At 48.1% G+C, this 24,392-nt stretch overlaps 1 long non-coding RNA gene across 2 annotated transcripts in view; it reads left to right on the plus strand.

Moving 5' to 3' along the window:
* LOC128344751 (uncharacterized) overlaps positions 1-24,392 on the plus strand; it is a 179,355-nt gene that overhangs the window by 19,149 nt on the left and 135,814 nt on the right. Inside the window, exon 1 of one of the 2 annotated variants that reach the window (XR_008316020.1) lies at positions 5,147-5,282. The exons of the other annotated variant lie outside the window; for it this stretch is intronic. This is a non-coding gene — a long non-coding RNA (uncharacterized LOC128344751). Of the gene's footprint in view, positions 1-5,146; positions 5,283-24,392 lie in introns of those variants that run through there. 2 annotated transcript variants of the gene reach the window in all.

Consider the following 24,392-nt stretch of genomic DNA (forward strand, 5'->3'; position numbering starts at 1 on the left):
AAGATAGGCACCAGCAACAGTCATGCTTTCATTCCCGATTATTGATTGATTTTAACTGTTTTATGATATTTGTGAACCACCCTGAGCTATTCTGTAAGGGCTGTCTAAAAATCGAACAAATAAATAAATAAATAAATAATGTCCCAGAGACCAATCTGGCAGCAGCGTTCTGCACCAAATGCAGCTTCTGGACTATGTGCAAAGACAGCCCCATGTAGAGTGCATTGCAGTAGTCAAGCCTGGAGGTTACCAGCACGTGCACCAAAGTCTTAAGGTCATTCACTTCCAGGAAAGGGCACAGTTGGTGAACTAGCCGAAGCTGTTAGAAAGCACTGCCTCCACCTGAGGTATCTTCTCCTGGGCTCCTTGGAGGAAGAACGGGATATAAATGTAAACAATTAATGAATAATAATAAAATAAATATCAGAGAGGGTTGGGTCCAGAAGTACACCCCAAACTATGCACCTGTTCCTTCTGGGGGAGTGTAACCCCACCCCAGGACTGGTAAGCAGGGCAACCACCCCAGACCTCATTCTTTTAACCCCCATTAGAATTAACTGGAAAGGGTCCTGCACTGGCTGATTTGCCCTGGGCCCTGCACCCTGCCAGGGCTCTCTAAGGATGGCCCTGCCCCATCCAGAACAGGCAGATCTATCCCATTTCCTGAACTGTGGTTTCCTACAGTGAGCACTTCTGTCTTGTTTGGATTCATTCTTAGTTTGTAATCCCTCATCCAGCCCATTACTGCCTCAAGGGAGACATTTAGGAAAGTTATGCCATTGCCTGTTGAAGCTGACATGGAGAAGTAGATTTGGGTGTCATTAGCATACTGATAACACCCTGCACCAAATCCCCTGATGATCTCTCCCAGCAGTTTCATGTAGAGATTGAAAAGCATTAGAGACAAAATGGAGCCCTGAGGGACACCATACAAAAGCTCTCGCTTTGTAGAGCAGCAGTCTCCAAATAACACCTTCTGAAATCTGCCTGAGAGGTATGAGTGGAACCACTGCACAGCAGTGCCCCCTACACCCAGTGCCCGCAGGTGATCCAGAAGGATATCATGGTCAATGGTATCGAAAGCCACTGAGAGAACCAAAAGGACCAACAGAGTTGTCAATTCCCCTTTGTAGTATTTACCATATTGTTCCACAGACACACAGTTAGTTAAGGCAAATGACAGGCTATTACTCTTTCCCTCTTTGAGACTAGTATGATTTGTGAATCAGTGATAAAATCACATCTAATTTCTCTCAAACACTCCCCCCACCCCGCTGCCCACCCTTATGACTTCCTCCCTTTTGATCTGCCTGTTCCAGGCTCAAACCACAAGGAAACTTCCATCTTGAACAATCACTTCTGATTTCCAAATTCATTTCAGGTGAATGTGTTGATGGAGTGCTTAAAACATTTTACCTTAATTTGAAGTCCAGATCACATTCACTCCTAATTAATTTGCTTCTCGGGCTTTGTGATTGCCAGTTACTGTACATGACAGCTAAGAGTTGTTTGAGGAGGAGGAAGTGGTGGAAGGAACAAATTACTTTCCACTTTCTCATTTTACATATGCTGCTCCAACTAGAGCCTGGCCTTGCATATACTGGTCTGCACAGTGTGAAATCTGCTGAGACCCTGGTGCATCCTCATGCATTTTACCACTATATTTCACAGGCTGTGTGTTCCTGAATATCTAACTGTAGGACTGAGGCCCCAGTACTGAAAAATACTAGCATATTGCTCTCTGCCCCCACTGACTGGCACTATTAGTTTAACTAGATATGATTCAGTGGCAGGCATTCTGTTAAAGAAATGGGATGCTCCTTTATAAACGAAGGTGATTATTCCCTTTTCATGGAGTTGGGCTCCATCTTGCCTGTTGCTCCTGGTACTTTGCTAAATGCACCTTACTTGAAGGTACCTACCTGATTTCAAAGGGCTGCATCTGAGATGAGAACACCCCAATGGTCTGGTGTTGATCTCATGACTACTATGATGGTGCTGATCTCCTAGCCAGGGAGGAAGGTAAAACCGGCAACAAAGAGAGGAAGAGGAAGTACACAAGCCTGCAGACCACTATCTGCTTCAAATGTCACACAGAACTGTTTAGTCAAGGTTAAGAATGACAGTATGAACCCCAGGCTCATATGAAACTGGAGGAAGTTTTCTACCGTTTTTGGTGGTTTTGAACATGTTGGGATTCAGCATGATATCAAAACTCAGCAAATCTCCACTTGTTCTACTCTCAGTTTGTGAACAAACCAGGATATGAAACTCCGGCCTTGTTTGCACGTAAGGCAGAACCAAGGGTCCAATGGACACACGGTTCGGCTCCCCACCCTGCATGCCTACCTGTCCACATTCAGATGAAACAGAAGAGCTGAACTGTAGTCAGGGAGACTGCAGAGAGAAGGGGGAACTGACTGTCTGGGCTTCCTTCTTGCATGGACAGCTGCGGCAGCCAATCACAATGAAAAAGAGGGAGCAGCTTCTTCCCTCAACTCCAGTTTCAGCCAGTGCAGCCTGCAGTTCCTCATTTGGATGTATAGCAGACAGCTGGAAACCTTGGGTACGAGCAGCTAAACTTGCTACAACAACCCAAGGAATCAAATTGGAGTTTTGCAAGGAAAACCTGGGGTTGCTTTTTAGACACAACCAGGGTTTCACGCATTCACACACTGACAAACATATGGGTTTGTCAACCTCTGGCTCCCATAATTCTGGTTTCCTGTCATGTGTGAATGCGGCCTTCCAGTTGGCAAAACTGTGGTTGGAACAAGCTGAGATTTACCAGACTTAGACATCACAAGTCCTGGCTTGTTCTAAATCACTAAGAGAAGTAGAAAATGTCCTCCGCTTTCAGTCAAAGGTGGTGGTGGGGAGCAGCATGTGAGCCCAAAGCTCATTAACATCACACAAAATCATAGAACCGTAGAGTTGGAGAGGGAGCCTTGTAGGCCAACCTCCTGCTCAGGCAGGGCAATAAATCCAGAGCTCAAGCATCCCCAACTGATGGCTGTCCAGCTTCTGCTTGAAGACCCCCAGGGAAGGAAAGCCCACCATCCCTTAGGTAACTGATTCCATTTTCAAATGTTTCTTACTGTTAGGAAGCTTCTCCCAAATTCATCTGAAATCTACTGAACTGAAACTTAGCCCTAGACCTACTCTTTGAGGCAGCAGAGAACAAGTCTTTGCCCTCATCTATGGTGACAGCCCTCTGGGGATTTGAAGAATTCCTATATTTCCATCCTCATTCTTCTCTTCTCCAGGCTAAACATACCCAGTAATATAAATCATTTCTCGTAAGACTTGTTTTCTAAGCTGCTCACCTTTTGTTGTTCTCCTCTGAACCCATTCCAATTTGCCTACATCCTCCTTGCTCAGAGCTGGAAACATACTTGAGGTGGGGTCTGCCTAGAGCAAAGTGAAATTATACTTCTTGTGACTTTGAAACAATGGTATTATTGGCTCTGTTAATACAACCTAAAATTGCATTAGCCTTTTTTGCAGCTGCATCATACAACTGCAGTTCTGGAGGTGGGTGGTTTAATCTGTGCATCCAGTTTCTCAGATTTAAATCACTCTCAAAGCTGCTATTAGCCCTGCTGCCCTAACTAAATTCCAAGCCCCTTGTGACTGCTTTTCGGCAAACATTAAAATGTTAAGAGATCTAATCATGGACTTCCTATCTCTCAACTTTTTGGTCCTAAAACTATATTCTTAAGCATGCTTAGGATTGCACTGTACGACAATGAAGTATGAACTAGGAAGTCTCCAGTTCAAATTTCACCTTTGCCATGAACCCATTAGAGTGATCCTCGATCCCCGCAGCCCCCGCTGGCTCTGTGATGGAGCCGGCAGCCGTGTGGGCAGCCGATCCAGCTGCCCAGCTACGAGCAGCTGCTCATCTGCAGGGAGAGCAGGCTAAGCCCGCTCTCCCCGCAGAACCCCCGTCAGGCACTTCGCATGTGTCGTGTGAAGCGCCTCAATGTATGTGAAGTGCTTTGAACACCTAAATACCTATATACAAGCTTTATATAGTGCCACCCAGGCACTATATTTAGTGCATCCATCATATATATATATATATATATATATATATATATATATATATAGCAATTTTTAAAAAGCATTTGAAAACCCACCTCTTCACCCAAGCTTTTTTGGCTTTTTAAATTTGTAGGTTTTAATCTGTTTTGACTTTTAAAATTGTTTACATTGTTTTCAAGTTTTATCTGTGTTTTAACTTGTATGTTATTGTTAACCACCCAGAGACAAAAGTTTGGGGCAGTGTACAAATTAGATAGATAGATAGATAGATAGTGCCATCCATGCAGATAGTGGATTTGGCCTGCCACCTGAAACAAAAAAAAACATGGCATTGAGCTCCGCAGGATGCATGCAGTGAATTGTGGCTTACATATAGTGCAGCACCCTGCTGATCCAAACACAAGACCCAAGCATGGGATTGGAAATAATGAGAGACTCATTGCTACAGCGATGGCAAAATTATTAGTAGTGATAGAGCCTTTTCAAGCCTTTTAGCAGTGCAGACATGGTTTGGAGAGGCACAGAACAAGTGTACACACTTCGCTCTTGGATTGACAGGGCACTGCACTGTATGTACGTATGTATAAATAAATAAATAAATAAATGTCCCTATCACAGAAGGAGAGGAATGCTTCTGAAGTAATTTGTTTTGTTTGTTTGGCACATTTCTTTACCATCCCATATACAAATCTCTGGGTGGTTTACAATCTAAAAGACAACAATTAAAACATTAACACAATTAAAACAATTTAAAATATAGATTAAAAACTCTAAAACTTTAAACTTTAAAACTTTAAATTAAAAGCCTGATTAAACAGTTATGTTTTCAGATTTTTCCTAAAAACATCCAGAGAAGGGGCAGCTCTAATTTTGTTAGGAAGCACATCCCAAAGTCCTGGGGCAACCTTAGAAGAGGCCCAGTTCTGAGTTGCCACCACCAACAGATCTAGTGGCAACTGCAACCGGATCTCCCAGATTATCCTAATAGCCAGTGGGGTTAAGAACATAAGAACAGCCCTGCTGGATCAGGCCCAAGGCCCATCTAGTCCAACATCCTGTTTCACACAGTGGCTCACCAGATGCCTCTAGGGAGCCGACAGGCAAGAGGTATGTGCATGCCCTCTCTTCTGCTGTTGCTCTTCTCCAACTGGTACTGAGAGGCATCATGCCTCTGAGGCTGGAGATGGCCCACAGTAATCAGACATGGGTTCACGAAGAAGGCATTTACTCATTATGTAAGTATTTACCCTCTAATGATTTGGTCAAGGTCACATTGTGAACTTTTAGTTTGTACAATTTGAACCCAGACTTCCCGGGTTAACAAGCAGATTAGATATCACAGTAGTCAGATTTAACTTGTAATGCATCATTTATCTTTAATAAATAATCCTGTTAAAATTTGCAAGGCTTTCACTCAGGTAAGGAATAATGGCTTCTCTTATCTATATGCTTTAATCTGCAGCTTCAACCAATTCCATTATAAGCAGTGGTTTTCTCTTTGACTAATGTTTCCCCCCCTCCATTCCTCTCCATCATTGCATTGGCTTAAGCAGATGATTCATTTTGCATAACCAAACAAAAGATGAAAAACCTATAAGGAGGAAAATAATTCCATGAAAATGATGTAACACTGTAGACTGCTGGTATGGAGGTGTAGTCATGACCCAGTCAGCTCAAAAAATTATACCCCATAATCTATCAGAATCAGCATTCATCACTGGGGATAAGACTTTCTCTCCCCTTCCCGCTGGCTACACAAAAACAAATGTTACAGCTTCACTTTGGTACTACCAAGAGCCCAGTTTTTTGCTTTACCTGCCTGCTATGATGATATTCGTATTTTGGTTCCCTAAGTTTAAAATGTTTTCTTATTGCTTCATTTTTGCTTGTTATGAATTCTGTAAAATGTACAAGGCAAAAAAAGCATTTTATACCCTCCATTATACAACCAGAGAAAGAGGAGAGTTTAAATGCAGTTATTCAGATAAGTGACTATGGAAAGTGATGCATTCCTACTCAATGGGTTTATTCCCTGTGTGTGTTGATTGCTTTTCTGACACCAAAATATGTGTGCTATTACTTTTTACTATTGTTAAATAAGAAACTGGGTTCTATTATGCTTTTCTATACCAGCAGTGCAGCCATTAACGCCACTCTGTTTGCAAAGTCTGTATCTCTAGTGATGAAACATGTACAAGAAAGAACACTGACATTTTAATGGCTGCTTCTGATTTCATAAAACTATTTTTATATAAAGTTACATTGATAAATCTATTTTGTGAAGCACCCAAAAATGTAAGGCTTCAGAAATGGAATAGCTGTGTTCAGCTCAAGTTTCATTTCCTGGCTTGCTATTATGTTACTATTCCAAACCTTGCAAAACAGCTGACTGTCATGTCACAGAGAACAGTGCTGTGTGTGTTGACTCAAATGACAAAGGTGGCTAAGAATTCAGTGCTGCGTCCCTGCATTCCATTGCAAGAATAATATTTAGCAAATCATGAACCAGCTGAGGTTGTTAATTTCATACAGTTTCGTGAAGAATATACGTAATTATTAATTATTAATGTACAAACGAGGAGCTGATACTGGGAGGTGGTGATTTGCTTAAGGGCAGCCTAGTACCCCCAAATTGAAATGAGTTGAGATCCCAACTCCAACTACTTAAGCACTCTTCAGCTGTACTTCGAAACCCTTAAATTTTTTTTGGCAGATCGTAAGTATTATTATCCACATATTGTGTCTGGGGAGCAGAGGATGAAAGAAAGAGGTGTCTGTGTGTGGGGGTTGATGGGAAGGTGAGTGGGTGGGGCTTGCCTAAGGGCACTGAGTGAAGGATGAGATTCAAAGCAGGGAAGTCTGATTCACAGCTCAGGCACTATTCTTTTTACCTCATGCTCTGCACTTTCCAGGTGACAAGACTGAAGCAATATGTTCTCTTGGCAAATATGTGTCACCAAACCCCATGGCTGCCAAGAAAGTGCAGATGTGGAGAATGCAGGGAAAACTTGCTGCAAGGGAAAATCAGCAAGAGAGAAGGGTGCGTAAGTGGACCTGTGCCCACTGATTCTCCCCTGCAAAATGTGCCTGTGCCTGCCCCACTTCCCCCGCACAGCTATTTTCCTCCACGATGGCAGGACATCTGATCTTGGAGGCTGGTTGGGGGGAAATGGTTACAGACAGGAAGGATCTGCAGGGGAGAAGTGTGGCAGGCAAGGGAAGGGTTAAGCACTCCCCTCCCACTCATGAATTTCCCCCTGCAAATATGCCTGTGCCCACTACTGGCCTTACAAACTGTTTGTAGAGCTAGTAGGAGCCACTGGGACTCTCTCTCTCTCTCTCGAAAGTGGCTGTGGAAAGATCATCAGCATTATCTGGAGACAGAGTGCTCATGACATCAGGGGCAATGGCTCACAACTGTAACCCCCAATGCCTGCACTGTGTTGCTGTGACACCAAAGGCGAGACTGCTGTTAGAGCTAACATATACATTATACTGAAGATCCATGACTGGATCTTCAGTATAACTATTTTTTTAAAAAACTGAAATGCAAGTACAGGTGCAGGGCTGCCCATTGGACTGGTGCAGCAGCAGGAGAAGGGAGCATTTAACATTTAGTAAAGCTGCTAATTGTGCCCCCGCACACTTTTAAACAAATGGAGATTGTGCAATCAAAATTCATGTGTGCTTTATTCTCTGTCCCTAGATGTGTGCTTAATGTCATTCTACAGCTGGAGGCCGGCCTAACAAGAGTGGAGGGCAAGGTTTGGATCTATGTATTTAACTTTTGGATTAAAATCATTTTCTGCCCCCAAAGGACTAGCCCCCCTCATTTTGGAAGATGGCTTTCAATCTAGCTGGCGTAAATGACTCCATGATATCTTGGGCAAGCACGGATTCCCCCCCCCCCCCATTTCTAATGCCTCTGGGTCTTGATGCTGCTAAAGGGCTTATAAAACAATTGTATCGCAGACACTGAAAAGCAGAGTGATCTGGCATGAATCTCTGTAAGAAACATTCTTGGGAGTTTTATAAATTAATCTAAACCAGCCCACTATTTAATGAGTTTAACTACTCTGTCCCAGAGGCGGGCCTTCTCCCTTGCACAAATTAATGCACTTCCATCTGCTGTACTGGAGAGCAGGTATCATAAAATCCCTATTATCATCCGTATCTGTCCCTGCGGGCAGGGTGTTGAGACTGTGACTCACGTTCCTCTGTACTGTTGATTTTATAGAGATATTTGTACTTCTCTTATCCCCCCCCCCTTTATCAAACATCCCAGGTAGAACGGATGATGGATATACATCTTTTTTACTAGCTGATCTTTGTACACCTGCAACACTGTGTGTGGCCAAATTTTGTGCAGCCGCATGTAGGATCAGGTCTGAGCTGGTTTGAGTTATCGGTATTATGAAGACCCTGACACTATGTTTTGCACTACTTGTGTTATCTTTATTGTTTTCTGTACTTTTTTGTGTTGTTGGGTCAATGACCATAATAAAGCATACTGATACTGATACTACTGACTGGGGCAGCAGCAGGAGAAGGGAGCATTTAACATTTAGTAAAGCTACTTTTGGCAGCAATGTTTACTCCTTCCATTCCATTATGGATATACTGGCTATCATGCCATTTCCCTTTGAACTGGGACTTGTAGGAGTATTTTGCTGAAAAGGCAAAAATGAGGTGAGGGCACTATAATAGTCTGGACCAACTTCAAGACAGCTCAAGTTACCCGTGCAATTATTACCTAATTATTATGGCTAACTGTGCCCACTTCTTTCATTCCTGAGTTAGAAGAGCAACATTTGCATCAACAGCTGTTACCTCTAGTTGCTATTATTTGTCCCCTTATTCCTGTGCATGTTACATGAAATAGATGCTTTATCACCTTTCATTTTCTTGATCTCAGAGTCTCAGTGAGATTTTATTTTATTTTTTAAAAACAAAAATCCGTAAAGCTTTACAGGTTTATAAAGTCTCAGATATTGCCAATGCTTGAAATACAAGAAAAGAAATGGCACTGCAGTTAAAAAATGTGTTATTTTCCAATGGAGACCTTTCACTGTTACCATTTCTTTCCTATGCTATGTAGATAGTGGGAACACATCAGAAGAGTCCTATTTCTGCTGTTGGGTTATGCCTTCTGGATTGTGTAGGCCTCAGTTTGCTTGATTACAGGACAAACACCTCAAACAGCTACTGCTAAACTACGCTGGCTTCTCATCAGAAGTCACTTCCTGCAAAGCTACTGTTCAGCCAATCAAAATTCACTTGCTTTGGAAGTGAAAGAAAAATGGGGACAGCAGTGGGGAAAAGTTGTAGCTTAGAAAACTCATGGAATGCAGAAGTGAGCCGGGGCTTTCCAAAGTGATGCATTAAAGCAGGGGGAAATAGGTTTTAAATGGAACTGAACTGAATCCCCCAGTAGGGATGTGCGGTTCGGTTCGGATCCGGACCGGTTCGTCCGAACCGGTCCGGATCCGGCGGCTCGATCCCGGACCGAATCGGGCCCTCCCGGGGACCGAGCCGGACCGAATTCGAGCCGGTTCGGTACCGAACCGGCTCGGGTTTCCCGAACCGGTTCGGGAATGAAATTGAGTCTCACTCAGTGTCTCTTTAAAGTGTGTCCTCCATTTTGTGTCTCCTTCCCGAAACTTTTGCTCCTCCTTGCATCCATTTTGTGATGCTATTTCCAGGCATTGTATTGGCTGCGCTATTGATCCTTGATTGGCCAGAATGAGTCCTTTGGTCTGGTAGGCTGCTTGGCTGTTGCACTGTTGAGAGCTGGCACCCTGTTGGCCGTGGGGGGAGTGCAAAGGTGGGGGCTCCCAAAGGAGGGAATTTCAAACCTATATAAACCCAAGCCTCTTCTCTGGAAACTTCTCTTGGCTGCAGTTGTGGGATCATCTCTGAGACCTGCTTGCCCTTTGCTGGCTGCTCTGGTGTCTCTGTGAGTCCTGACTGTGTCCTGTGTCTCTCTGTGTGTGCTCTGTCTAATCCTTTGTCCACCTGCCCTTTGTGACTCTCTGTGTGTCTCCTCTCTCTGTCTGTCTCTTGTCTGTATACTGTGTGTTACTTCACTTTACTTTCTTCTTAATTTCCCCCAATTTTCCCTGTTCCTTGTCTGTCTGCTTTTCTCCCCCCCCTCCCCCCCCTTTCCCTTCTCATCCTTTGGGCCTACCCTCCCCCTCCCCCACTCCCACCCACTGCATCCTCATTGCTTTAAATCTTCTTCCATTAATTATTGCTCTTTGTCCTGCCTTGTTGTTGTCCAACTTTTTGATTTTCACATTGCATTCCATTGGTTTCAGTTATATATTGCTTGCTGGTTTTGCTTAAATTGTACCATTTTGTTTGTTTCTGCTGACTGCTGCTGCCCTGCGAGTTGGTTCCCTGAATCCCTCCCCCCCACCCCCAGAGGATTCTGTTGTTGTTTCTTGTTGTCCCATATAATCAGTTTTGGTTCCCTGCTCCAAACTTGCCCCTCCAAGTCCAACCACACCCCACCCCAACCCCACCCCATCCAGCCTTCTCCCAAGTTTGCTGCTGCCAAACCGAGTCCAGTTTTCTTTGCTTGGTTCCACTTATTCATTTGCTATTATTAATTTGCAGCAATTGTGGTTTCATTGTCTCTGTTCACTTAGTGGCCCCCCTCAGAGTCTGTGTTTGGTTCCCCCTCCCCACACCCCCACCCCCAAGTTTTTTCTGCTGGTTATAGTCTTTCTTTTAATTTTTTTTTTAAACTTCTGGCTTGTGTTCTCTTGATATATATTGCTTTATATATTTTGCTACCCTCCTCCTCCTCCTCCCCCCCCTGCCTGCCCCCCCCACCCTCCCTCCTCCCAGACCCTACCCTAGCCCAGGCCCAGCTCCTCCCCCAACCACCCCATCCAGCCTAATCGCTGCTGCTGCCCGAGTTGTTCCAGTTTCTCCTTTGCTGTTTGTTGTTGCCCCCTCCCCTTCCCCCCAACACCCCTCTGCCACACACTAGCCCCCAACCACACACACCCTCTCTGCTCCCCCCACCCCACCTCTTTTCCTCCTTGCCCCTGACTCTCTCCACTTACCCCAGGCCCCCTGCCACACACTAGCCCCAACCACACACACCCTCTCTGCTCCCCCCACCCCACCTCTTTTTCTCCTTGCCCCCGACTCTCTCCACTTACCCCAGGCCCCCTGCCACACACTAGCCCCCAACCACACACAGCCTCTCTGCTCCCCCCACCCCACCTCTTTTCCTCCTTGCCCCCGACTCTCTCCACTTACCCCAGGCCCCCTGCCACACACTAGCCCCAACCACACACACCCTCTCTGCTCCCCCCACCCCACCTCTTTTTCTCCTTGCCCCCGACTCTCTCCACTTACCCCAGGCCCCCTGCCACACACTAGCCCCCAACCACACACACCCTCTCTGCTCCCCCCACCCCACCTCTTTTTCTCCTTGCCCCCGACTCTCTCCACTTACCCCAGGCCCCCTGCCACACACTAGCCCCCAACCACACACAGCCTCTCTGCTCCCCCCACCCCACCTCTTTTCCTCCTTGCCCCCGACTCTCTCCACTTACCCCAGGCCCCCTGCCACACACTAGCCCCAACCACACACACCCTCTCTGCTCCCCCCACCCCACCTCTTTTTCTCCTTGCCCCCGACTCTCTCCACTTACCCCAGGCCCCCTGCCACACACTAGCCCCCAACCACACACACCCTCTCTGCTCCCCCCACCCCACCTCTTTTTCTCCTTGCCCCCGACTCTCTCCACTTACCCCAGGCCCCCTGCCACACACTAGCCCCCAACCACACACACCCTCTCTGCTCCCCCCACCCCACCTCTTTTCCTCCTTGCCCCCGACTCTCTCCACTTACCCCAGGCCCCCTGCCACACACTAGCCCCCAACCACACACACCCTCTCTGCTCCCCCCACCTCTTTGGACCGCTGCTACTGCTGTGTCCTCCCCCCACACCTGAATCCCCCCTCCCTGCTGCGCTGCGCTTCTCCTCTCTCCTCTTTCTCTCTATCATCTCTCTTTCTCCTCTCTCTCTCTTTCTTTTCTCTCTCTCTCCTCTCTTTCTCTTTGTCCCTGCCCCCCCTCTCTTTTCTCTCTCTCTTAGTCTTTTCTCTCTCTGCTCCCCTTCACTTTCCACCTCCTCTCCCACAGCTGCAGCCGCACACAGTAGCCTACCCACCTGGCGGCTGCCATCGGTTTTTTTTTTCTTTTTATAGTTTTTGGTTGATTTTGTCTCTGCTTGGGGGTGAGTTGAGCGACACAAATAGTGTTGTCTCCTCACTTCTGCCCCTCCATCGTTGTTGAACTACCCCGGTTGCCTGTGTGCCTCGTGTGGCCGCCCTGCTGTGTCTCAGCCCAGGGTGGCTGGCTGGCGGCGGCGAATCCGTGACCAGCAGTGAGTGGCAGGAGAAGGACTGGAAGAAGAGGGGTTAGTGCGTGTGCGATTGTGCACCTTTTGTTGCCCCTTTCTCTCCCTAGCTGGCGGTTTTAAATAGGGACACCCCTATTCTGAAATGCATTTGGGTGTGGGGAGGAGGGAGGGAACCTTGGAGAGGAGATGTACTGTTGTAAAACTTGTGTCTTCATGCCCATGCCCAGTAAAGAAATTGCTGCTGTGTGTTGCGTTGCATTGCATGCGTCTTGCAGGTGGTTTTTGAACAGGTGCCTTCCAGAGTGCTTCCTTGCCTCTGGGGCAGTCTGAGTGGGGTCCAGGGTTCTGATGCGATGCTGCCACTACATGCTGGGCCCATGCCATGCCAGAGTGCTTCCTTGCCTCTGGGGCAGTCTGAGTGGGGTCCTGGCTGGGCTCTGATGCTGCCACTACATGCTGGGCCCATGCCATGCCAGAGTGCTTCCTTGCCTCTGGGGCAGTCTGAGTGGGGTCCTGGCTGGGCTCTGATGCTGCCACTACATGCTGGGCCAATACACACGTATGATGATGATCATGATGTTCAATCCATGAGGCTGCCATCAAGTGTTTGCTGCTGCTTGCTTGCCATGGCATTGGGCAGGCAGAGTCACAGAGTGGGTGGGTTCAACCTCTGTGTTGGTGTGACTGGGTTCTGGTTTTGGTTGTGTGCAATTTAGAGTCACTAAATAGGCTGCATTGAGTTTGATGCTCCCCCCACAGGAGCATTACTTGAGAACCACCCCCCAGAACCCACACTTTGTGTTCCAGTTCACTAAATAAGGGTTTCCTCCTTTGATCTGCAGGTTCCCAAGCGTTGACTGCATCCCTCCCCCACCCCCGGTAGGTGCTGTGCCCTCCCCCCATCCACTCTCCCCCCCCCAAAAAGCTAAAAACTTGCCACCCACACCACAACTACTCCACCCAACTGCCCGTGCCACCCTCCCACACCGGGGTTCCACCCTTTAACCCCCTATTTTTCTAAAAAAAAACCCTCCCAGACCCATCTCCCCAATTGGCTTGGTGGTTGACTCCCAAATTCAAAAAGGACACCCTCCCCCTCACTTCGATTGGCTTCCCCCCCCATATCAAAAAGTCTTCCTTTCCCCCCAATTGGCTTCCTTTTTTGAAAACAAACTTCCCCCCCGCCGCCTCCAAATCAGCTGCCTTTTTTTTGGCCCCTAAGCCCCTCCAAATTATTTTTTTGACCCTGTCTGGCCTTCCTCCTAAAGTCTCCCTCCTTCTGACCTAGCAGCATGTCTGAGCGCCGTGTGGCGGGCAGGGCTCGCTCAAGGCTGGCAGGCAGAGGTGGGAGAGGCCAGGTGCGGGGTGCGCCTGCGGCACGGGGAGGGAGAGGACGCGGGGAGCCTGAGGACACCCCAGTTCTCCCCATTGGAGAATTCTTTGCTCCGGCCCCATCTTTGGTGCGCAGGATTCAGTTCCCCACGCCTGCTGCCGCCAATCGCGGCAGAGGCAGAGGCACTGTTAGGGCTGTGGCGGGTCCCTCCTCGCCGGCGGCACCAGGTGCTGCTGAGCTACCGCCAGTTGTTGAGGTGGAGGAGACTGTGGAGTTGGAAGAGCAGGTAGAGGGCGGTGAGGACCGTGCGGCTGGCAGCGATGCAGCCAGGTTCTCCCTCCCTCTGGGGCCCCTTCCCCCTATCCTTTCGCCGCTCAGTGGGGCCCCCCCTCGTGAAGCCCGACACTCTGGTGGGGAGCGGTCTGGCGAGGTGGTGGAGGAGAGGCCTGCCTCTCCGATGCCAGTTGAGCCGGGCCCTTCCTCCGCTGTGGAGGGCGGAAGGGGCGGGTTGGGTGGCAGCAGTGGGCAGGCAGCGGCGGCCGCCCCCCCCCTAGGACTGCAGCCACCCTGCGAGAAACGGCCTAGGACGGCGCCCAGGGCGCAGGAGGCCAAGGGCAGTGGTGCATGGGTGCATTTTGAGGTCCCTCAAGATGCCCCATTCCACGCCCGCTGTGTCCACTGCAGGATGCTTGTCAGCCGTGGAAGGGACCCTGCGCACCTGGGTACGACGCCTATGTGGAGACACCTAGAGCGTCACCACCCAGGTCTCAGGGGACAGGCTGGCAGCGCTAGTGCGCCTTGTGCATCTGCCACTAGGGCGGGCAGCGGCAGTGTGCCAGCCAGCAGGCAGGCTACACTGCCCGTCCAGCGGTGGACGCAGTCCTCGGGCAGCCAGCGTATTGTTCGCGTGGACCATCATCACCTCACCCGCCTCATAGGGGAGATGATTTCCACCGATGACCAGCCGTTTCAGGTGGTCGAGAACAACGGCTTCCGCCGTATTCTCCAATACCTGGCTCCCGAATACGTCATCCCCTCAAGGACGACGTTCAGCCGGAACGTGGTCCCCTCCCTGTACCGCCGGTGCAGGGAGCTCGTGTCGGCCGAGCTGCGTGCAGCTCCGGCCGGGACAAGCGTGCATTTCACGACTGACCTCTGGACCAGTGTCAGTGGGATGCACGCTTCTTTCCTGGCCCTCACTGCCCACTGGTGGGGACCGGAGAGTGAGGGGACCTCCGCGGGCGATGCTTCCGGGTCCGGCGCGGCTCCCGATGCACTACGGCACAGGTGGGCCGTCCTGCACGTGGAGACGATGGACACGAGGCACACCGCGGAGGAGGTGGCGGCCGTACTCGACCGCCAGATAGAGGAGTGGATTGGCGGGTGTCCACACCTCTCCCGCGGCTTCATTGTCACCGACAATGGAGCCAACGTTACCGCCGCTGTCGAGACAGTCATGGACTGTGTGAACATACGGTGTATGGCACACACGCTCCATCTGACCGTCAGGGACGCCCTTGGCCTTAAGGAGCTGAGGGCGTCCCAGGAGAAGGGGGCCCGCCCCATCGCAGGTGCTGTTGCTGCCACGGCTACGCTTGTGGATAAGTCCCGCAAGCTGGCCGCCCACTTCCACCGCAGCGAGAAGTCCAGGAGACTGCTTCGCCAGAAGCAGGATGACCTTGGCCTTCCTCGCCATCTCATCCCTACGGATGTGGAGACGCGGTGGAACTCCACCTTCCTCCTGTTCCAGCGCCTGTTGGAGCAGGAGAGAGCCCTTGTCGCCCTGGCGAGGGACGAGTCCTTGGATGTCTGCGACTTCTCGAACGCAGAGTGGAAGCAGATGTCCGAGGCGGTGTCGGCACTCGAGCCCTTCCAGCTTGCCACGAAGGGCTTGTGTGGCGACACCACTCCCTTGAGCCAAGCGCTGCCCACAGCTGTTGGTCTCGAGAAGCTGATGGGTGGACTCCATATCTCTCTGACCACGCCAGAGGGTCGTGCTCTGGCTGGGAGGCTGAGGTCTGGGGTTGACAAGCGGCTCGTTGATGTGCTGGGAGACAGGGAGGAGTATGTCCTCGCTTGTCTCTGTCACCCAGCCCTCAAGGGCAATGCCGTGAGTGCCGACGACTTGCCCAGGTGGAAGGGCATCCTGGTCGAGAAGGTTAGGGAGGAGGAGGCCGCTAGGGCCCGCAGAGACCAGGGTGTTGGTAGTGGTGCGGGGGCAGCCCTCGCGGCCCAACCCGCACCCAGCAGCAGCATGGGCGGCCAGCCGGCGTCAGCTTCCCCTTCCCCTCCCTCTTCCCAGTCCAGCAGCGCGGCATCCCAGGCGGCGCCATCGCAGCAGCCATTTGCTACCGACTCGAGATCCGCCCAGTGGTTTCAGCGGTTCTGCTATGGCGCCATGCCTGGTATGCGGGAGGCTCGACCTGCCAGGCCCCCCTCCAGTGCTGAGCAATGCGTTGCGCAGTACTTGGAGGAGCCTGTGGAGGGAGACGGCGTGGACTGCGCACAGTTCTGGGCGAGCCGCCGCCAAGTCTGGCCGGACCTGGCGGTGGTGGCTGTGCGCCTCCTCTCCTGCCCCCCAACCAGTGTCCAGAGCGAGCGGGTGTTTTCACGTGCCGGGGACGTGGTGACACCCTCTCGCTCCCGCTTGGACCCTGGTCTGGTGGAGCAGCTGGTCTTCCTTAAGGTGAACCTCCCCCTGTTGGGCTACCCCAAGCTGCAGTTTGAGACGGGCGAGTGATTACCGTGGGTTGCCCCATGGTTGGTCACCTGCCTGGCTCGAACTCTGTGCTTATCCCTACCCTCCCCCCTTCCACCTCTAGCTGAGCTGACGTGACAGATGCTGAGCCGTGCCAGCCAGTCGCAGCGTGTAGTGTGCCCACACAGAGATGCAGTTGTAGTAGTAGTTGTAGTGCTGCGACTGGCCAGATGTTTACAATGCCCACGCCCACCTAAAAAGAAACCCAATGCTGACCAGCACAGGCCCTTTATCTATCCACCTGTCAGCATTTGGGGACCTGGCGTGGGCACGGCACACCCCCCCAAAGTAGCACAGCCCACGGAGTACTAGACTTAGCGGCAGCGGCGGGTATACGTTCAAAAATGCAGTGTAGATATGTAAATACTGTATGTAAATAAACATGTAAATAATTTTTTCTTTAAAAACCCCATGTCACAATCAAGCCTCAAAATTATGCAAAAGAAAGAAAAAAAGGTGACAAAGGGAGAACAAAATGATGAATGCCAAATGAATTGATTTTATTGAAAATGTCACCAGAAATCATGTGTGGGGGGCTTGGTTTACATGGAGAAGATGATTGGGTGATTTTTTGAAATGAAACGAATGAATTATTATCATCTTATGTTCATCTTGATTGTGGTCACTGTTGATGTTGGCTGATGGCAAAAAACCCAAAACCATCAGAATAGCAATGAACTGGCTGCCAACACAACATATTGATTGATAACTGTGCAGGGGGGGAATTGGGTCTGTGTGTGTGTGTGTGGTGCAGGCTCAGTCTGTCTCTTCCTGTTGTGTGTCTGTCTGTCTGTCTGTCTGTGTGAATGGATGCCTAGCACTGTCTCTGTGTGTGGATGCTTTCTGTGTGTAGTGTGGTGTGTGTCTGTCTACATGTTTTTTTTCCTCCCCCCCATGCCTCCCTCCATCCTTCCCCTCTCATCCTCTCCCCTTCCTCTTCACCACCTTCCATCCTCCCTCCCTTCCAGCCCACCACCGCCTCACCTGCCCCCAACCCCGGTCTGGCAGATGATGAGAGTCTGGTCTCTCCCACCGAAGCACACACGTGAGCACGTGTGTGCACAAATATGTGGCTGACCAACTCTGAGCCGGACCCTCCCCCCTTCAATCCCCTCTACATCCCTCTCCCCCTCCCCTTTCCTCCCCCCTGCCTCCCAGCCTCCCTCCCTGCCTCCCTCCCCCCTCCTAGCTAGCAGCGCACACATACACACACAAAACACCTGTGGTGGCAAACACCACCAGCACACATGCACTCACACTGGTGCCACCACCTCTGCCTTGGGCCTCTGTGTCCTTGAGCAGATATGTGGTGGTGGACCAGAGAAGCATTTCTTTCCAGCAAGGCAAAAGGCATGCACTCACTGCACACACACACACACACACACACGAAGAGGTGAAGACGAGAAGAGGCAACTTCTAGAACCAGCAGCAGCAGGTGAGTGTCGTGTAATTGTGTTGCTTCCCAAGGCCACTGCCCATGCTCAATGCTCAGTCTGCTGAAACTAAAGAACTAGCTACAATCACCCTTCCTCACATGCAGCTCAGCTCAGCTCAGCTCAGCTGCACAGCACACTGACTAACTAGACACTACAGCTGGTGGTAGAAAAAACAGAAGTCTAGATTCTAGAAGATGTCCTGGTGGATTTTAAACTTTCAAATCTGTGCTAGGATTGCCTCGCCCGCCTCCTCCTCCTCCTCCTCCTCCTCCTCCTCCTGCCTGTAATTGTGCCCTCTCCCCTTGCAGTTGCGCCGTCGTGATGGGTTGGTGATGTGCGTGCGCCGTCTACTTGTTAGCTCTCTCCTCCTCATGTTGGCTGGGCTTGCCAGGCACTGGCTGGCAGCAGCTGTTGGCTGTGTGCTAGGCTCAGGCTGTGGCGCGCGTGACTGGACTGGGAATGTTATTGTAGCGGCAACACTGGTTGTGGTGGTAGCAGTAGTAGCTGTTGTTGTTGCTGGGCTGGTGGCTGCTGGCCTGTGCTGACTCTGCGCACTTGGTCTGGTCTGGTCTGGTCATTGGGATGCAGATGTAGGGTGTGTGTGCATCATCCATGGGGAGCATCAGAGCAGAGCAGAGCAGGTTGGCTGGCTTCTGTCTGTCGGGCCTAGTCAGTGGCAGGCACTGAGTGAGGCGGTGGTTCCTTTGGGCATCACGTCACCCATCATGCAGAGCGGCAGGTCTGCTGCTCTGCTGCTCCGCCTCCTGCTTCTTCTCTGTGTGTGCTGCTCTTGTGCTTAGTGTGCTGCTCCGCTGCTGCTGCTGTGCTGGCAGGCAGCACAGCAGTGGCCTTTTTGTTAGATCAGAGAGTGGGTGTTGTCTCTCTGAGTGTCCTCCTCTTACTTGCTTGGATAGGAGTGGTGGTAGTAGGTAGGCATTAAGATGGACTGACTAGGTGTTACGTGTTAGGGCGCCCAGAGAGAGGGGCCAAAAAGATGGGGTGGCAATTGTTGGGTTGCTCCTAGTATTATTGGTGAATTTCTGAAGAAAATTTTTTTTCCATTGGCTAGAATGGGGGTTCGGGGCTGCCCCAGACCCGCCTCTGTGGGGTGGCAGCACCGCCAAAGTGGGTCCGGGGCCATGGCAAAAATGCCCTCAGTCCCTCCCAGCAATCCCCGTAGAGATAGGAGTGATGGTTCTGTTGTTTTTCTGAGGTGTTCTGAGTGAGTGTGGATTCTGTGATAGCAAATGAGAGTGGATTCATGGTGTCTCATTGGAAATCTCATAAGCTATCATAGAATCTACACTCAGAATACCTCAGAAAAACAACAGAACCATCACTCCTATCTCTACGGGGATTGCTGGGAGGGACTGAGGGCATTTTTGCCATGGCCCCGGACCCACTTTGGGGGTGCTGCCACCCCACAGAGGTGGGTCTGGGGCAGCCCCGAACCCCCATTCTAGCCAATGGGAAAAAAAAATTTCTTCAGAAATTCACCAATAATACTAGGAGCCACCAATTGCCTTGGGATTTTTGGGGTGGAGGACACCCATGGGTGGCTACCACCCACCCCAGCTTTTTTGCCCCTAAGGGCTCCACATTGTGAGTTATGGGCAAAAATTTATTTTTTGAAAAAAAATTGTAAAAAATCAGAGGAAGGTCCAATCGACTTGAAATTTGGGTGGCAGGTAGAACACAATGTCCCCTTCAAAACCAGCCACTTTTTGTGATCCGAACCGGTTCGGTTCGGATCCGAACCGGTTCGAAACCGAACCGGACCGGGGGGGTGGTCTGGCAAAACCAAAACCGAACCACCCCGGTCCGGTCCGGACCCGGTTCGGACCCGAACCGAACCGGGAGAACCGGTTTTATGCACATCCCTATCCCCCAGCCCCCACCGCCAAATTCTTCCCTGTGAGGTAAAATTTCCAGCAATATCTGCTATTTGTCACTATTATTATTATTGATTTACACAGTCAGACAGGTGTTATTGACTGGTTTGTTTCATCCAGACATCAAGTCCTTCCCAAGGACCTGGGATGTCTGAATTTTATTGACAATTGTTATAGATATCGTCGCAGAAAATAGGCTGTTCCCAGTAAAGTTGCTTTTTGTAATTGGCTGATGGTGATTTCTGTGGCCCCTATGGTGTTGAGGTGCTCTTCAAGTTGTTTTGGAATTGCACCTATGGCACCAGTCACCACTGGGATTATTTGGGTCTTTTTCTGTCACAGCCTTTCAATTTCAACTTGTAGATCTTGGTATTTGGTGATTTTTTCTATTTCTTTTTCTTCTATTCTGCTATCCCCTGGTATTGCTATGTCGATTATTTTCACTTGTTTTTCTTTCTTCTCGAATACTGTTATATCTGGTGTATTGTGTGGCAGATGTTTGTCTGTTTGTAGTCGGAAGTCCCATAATATTTTTACATCTTCATTTTCTTCAACTTTTTCAATTTTATGGTCCCACCAATGTTTGGCTACAGGTAGCTTGTATTTTTTTGCAGATGTTCCAGTGTATCATCCCTGCTACCTTGTCATGCTTTTGTTTGTAGTCAGTCTGTGTGATCTTTTTACAACAGCTGATTAGGTGTTCTATGGTTTCATCTGCTTCTTTACAAAGGCGGCACTTGCTGTTTGTTGTTGATTTTTCTACTTTTGCTCTTATTGCATTTGTACTTAGTGCCTGTTCTTGTGCAGCCAGTATTAAACCCTCTCTTTCTTTCTTCAAGTTGCCATTCTTAAGCCATTGCCAGGTCTTGGTGATGTCTGATTTTCCAGTTATATTGTGCAAATATTGACCATGCAGGGGCTTCTTTTTCCATTTTTCTGCTCAGTTCTTGACTTGTTCTTTCTTGTAGGCCTGCTTTATTTCATTGGTGTTGAATAGTTTCTCCTTATTGACCATTTGAAATGCATCTTCTTCACTGTCCTTGTTATATTCTTCAAGGGCTCTTTTCTCCTCCTCTACTGTTTGATGGACTTGCAGCATTCCTCTTCTACCTGAGCTGCGGGGGAGGTATAGCCTATCTACATCACTGCGTGGGTGCATAGCATGATTGATGGTCATTATTTAACTGGTCTTACAATCTAGCTTCTCTAGCTGTGCCTGCGTCCAGTCTATTATTCCTGCAGTGTATCTGATAACAGGTATAGCCCAGATGTTTATGGCTTGTATGGTGTTCCCGCCATTGAGTTTGGACTTGAGGATTTTTCTAACTCTCCTGATGTATTCACTTCCCATTTTTCTTTTAACTTCAGTGTGTGCGATGATATCAGCCTGGAGAATGCCCAAGTATTTGTAATGTTCTTTCTCTTCCAGGTTCTTGATCTTGCTTCCATTGGGCAGTTCTATTCCTTCTGTTTTTCTTATTTTCCCTCTGTTCATTATTAATGCAGCACACTTGTCTAGTCCAAACTCCATTGCTATATCACTACTGAATATAAGGACAGTGTTTAGCAGTGATTCAATTTCTGACTGGGACTTTCCATACAACTTCAGATCGTCCATGTATAGCAGATGGTTGATTTGACTTGATGTTTGAGATGTTTGGTATCCGAGGCCTGTTTTGTTTAGTATTTGTGAAAGTGGGGTCATGGCAATTACAAACAACAGAGGGGATAGTGAGTCCCCTTGGAAAATGCATCTTCTAATGCTAACTTGTCCAAGTGTCTCGCCATTGATTGTTAACTGTACTCCACATGCTCATTGCTTTTTAAAATAAATATCTGAATGTTCTTGCTGACACCAGTTGTTTCTAAACATTTTAGTATCCATGTGTGAGGCAATGAATCAAAGGCTTTCTTGTAGTCAATCCATGCAACACTTAGATTGGTTTTTCTTCTCTTGCAATTTTCTAAAATCATTTTGTCAATCAGCAACTGGTCTTTTGTGCCTCTGGTGTTTGGGCAATTTCCTTTCTGTTCAACTGGAAGCTGTTTGTTAGTTAATAAGTGTTGCATCACTTTATCTGCTATTATTCCAGTTAATCATTTGAACATGGTTGGCAGGCAGGTTATCAGTCTATAATTACTTGGAACTGCACCTTTTGCTGGGTCTTTCATTATGAGATGAGTTTCTCAGTTGTTAGCCATTGTTCAATATCACCTCCTTGCAAAATGTGATTGAACTGTTTTGATAGTTGTTTACGAAGGCTTGTTAGGTGTTTAAGCCAAAAGCCATGCAGTTTATCGTCACCTGGTGCAGTCCAGTTTTCAATTTTCTTTGCTCTTTCACTTATTAATTCTGGTGTTATTATTAGATCTTGCATTTGTTGGTTACATTTTTTGACCTCTTTCACCCAGCCTGCTTTTTTATTATAATCTATTAGATTGCCCCATAATTTCCCCCAGAATTGCACTGTTTCTTCTTTATTTGGTTTTTCTATGTTTCTTGCAGTTTCTCCTTCTATGCTTTGGTAGAAATGTCTCTGATTTGACTGGAATTGGAGATTCTGCCTGTGTTGTGTGATTCTGGCTTCGTATCTGCTAATCTTCTTTGACACTGCTGTTATTTGCTGCTTTATTATTTCCAGGACTTCTCTAATTTTCCTTTAATCTAGGTGGTATTTTTGGATCAGATACTGTTTGGTGTTTTCATTCTTCAGCTTCTTGTCTTTCATATCTTTCAATTTACTAGCATCTGATCTAAGCCTGGAGATTTTATTTTCTAATCTAATCCTCCATTTAGGTGATGTACTGCTTTCTTTTTTTACAGGTCCACTGATCTTATATCCGAGCTCTTGTGTTGTTATTGTTGCTGCACTGTACGTTAGTTGGTTTGTTTCTTGCAAATTACTGGTTGTTATTTCTGCAAGTGCAGCATTGAGCTCAGTTATTTTTTGCTTTAGTTCTTGTTGCTTTTCTGTTAAACGGCATTCGGGTTTTTGAGGTGAAGGCAAAGGTGAGGTTGCCTGGTTTTGATTTTGAAACAGTTCAGCAACAGTGGCATCCTCGATTTCCAACACCTCCTCCACCTGCGCCTGAGCAACTTCTTCAATTGGTGGTAATTCTTCTTCCATATCTTGAGCCTGTGTTGTTGTCTGCAGTTCTTCCAGCTCAACTCCTGTGAATACTTTATTTCTTATGATGAATCTTCTCTGGTCTGCTAGCCTTTGTTCTGTTATTTCTGTATCTGGATGCTTCTCTTTCCAAATTTTGTACATTCTTTTTAAATAACCTCTTCTAGTTGAACTAGACTTGTGATAGCAGATCATTATTTCCTTGTTGGTGTTTTTCGTATATTTTTTTCGGTTAAGCGACGTTTCTTCCAGTAACCTTGCAGTCTCCAGCCCTGGTTGCTCAACTGAAGATCCTGAGTCCTGTTGCCCACTTGCCACCAGATGGCCAGGGACTCCAGCACCTGGAGCGGTCCTTGTTGACTCGGGCGACGACCGATCTGGTATAGATTTATTAAAGTTACTTCTCACCATGTTGTTGTTGTTGTTGTTATTCATTATTATTATTTTGATTTTTATACCGCCCTTCCAAAAATAGCTCAGGGCTGTATACACAGAGAAATAGTGTTTTCTATTTGCCAGCTAATGTTTGATTTTGTAGGCTACACTCTAGCTCATAGTTTCACTTAGTATACTATAATTCTGAGTTGAGGAAGAGATCAGGAAAGTGCAACTGCCTAGGGTTCCTCTAGAAGATTCAGCTTTTATTTTGACTACTGTGGCTATTACTGTATTATATACAGACTGCATAAAGTTGCATGAAGGAATTTTAGTAGCCAACAGATATTAGCTTTTCAGTGCAATGTGGTGAAGTTCAATTCAACTAACCAAAAAATAAAATAAATCTGTATTTTTTCTCCAAGAATCATGTTGAGATCTTGAAAGGAGGCCTTGTTGAAATCATGGTATATATGAAAGAGCGTCTGAGGACATCTAGGAATTTCTTGCAACAATTTTTTTCCAGTAGTTGTAATCTTTATATCTCAAAACAAAGTGTCACATAGAGTTAGGAATATATTATATTAGCCACCATACTATATGTCTGGGTTAAATATAATCCACTGTGATTTATTTATTTTCATCTGCTTAGGCTAGCCTGCCTCCATTCAAGGGGCAAGGCTGCATGTAAGTTATCCTTGCTGATATTCCAGACACTAGTAGCTACTCATCCCATGTGTATTGCTCAGCCTGCTGGCTTCTGATGCTCTCAGACAGTATCAAAACAACCCAGGCTGCATTGGCTAGGACAAGCTCGAACTTACACTGCCTGATGCCTTATACAAGGGAGCCATCTCAGTCCCTCTAGTTTTAGTGTTCTTCTTCCTGCATTACATTTTGCTCTAGGGCCAACTTCACAGCTAAATTTGATTTTAAGGGTTCAAGGCTCCAGATTGCTGTCACAGAGGAGGCAAAAATTGAATTCCCTATCCTGCTCCTCTTTACAAAAGTATCTGCATTTCTAACCCAAAGATGCTAC

Source organism: Hemicordylus capensis, chromosome 1 (assembly GCF_027244095.1).
Source record: "Hemicordylus capensis ecotype Gifberg chromosome 1, rHemCap1.1.pri, whole genome shotgun sequence".
Classification (NCBI taxonomy): Eukaryota; Metazoa; Chordata; class Lepidosauria; order Squamata; family Cordylidae; genus Hemicordylus; species Hemicordylus capensis.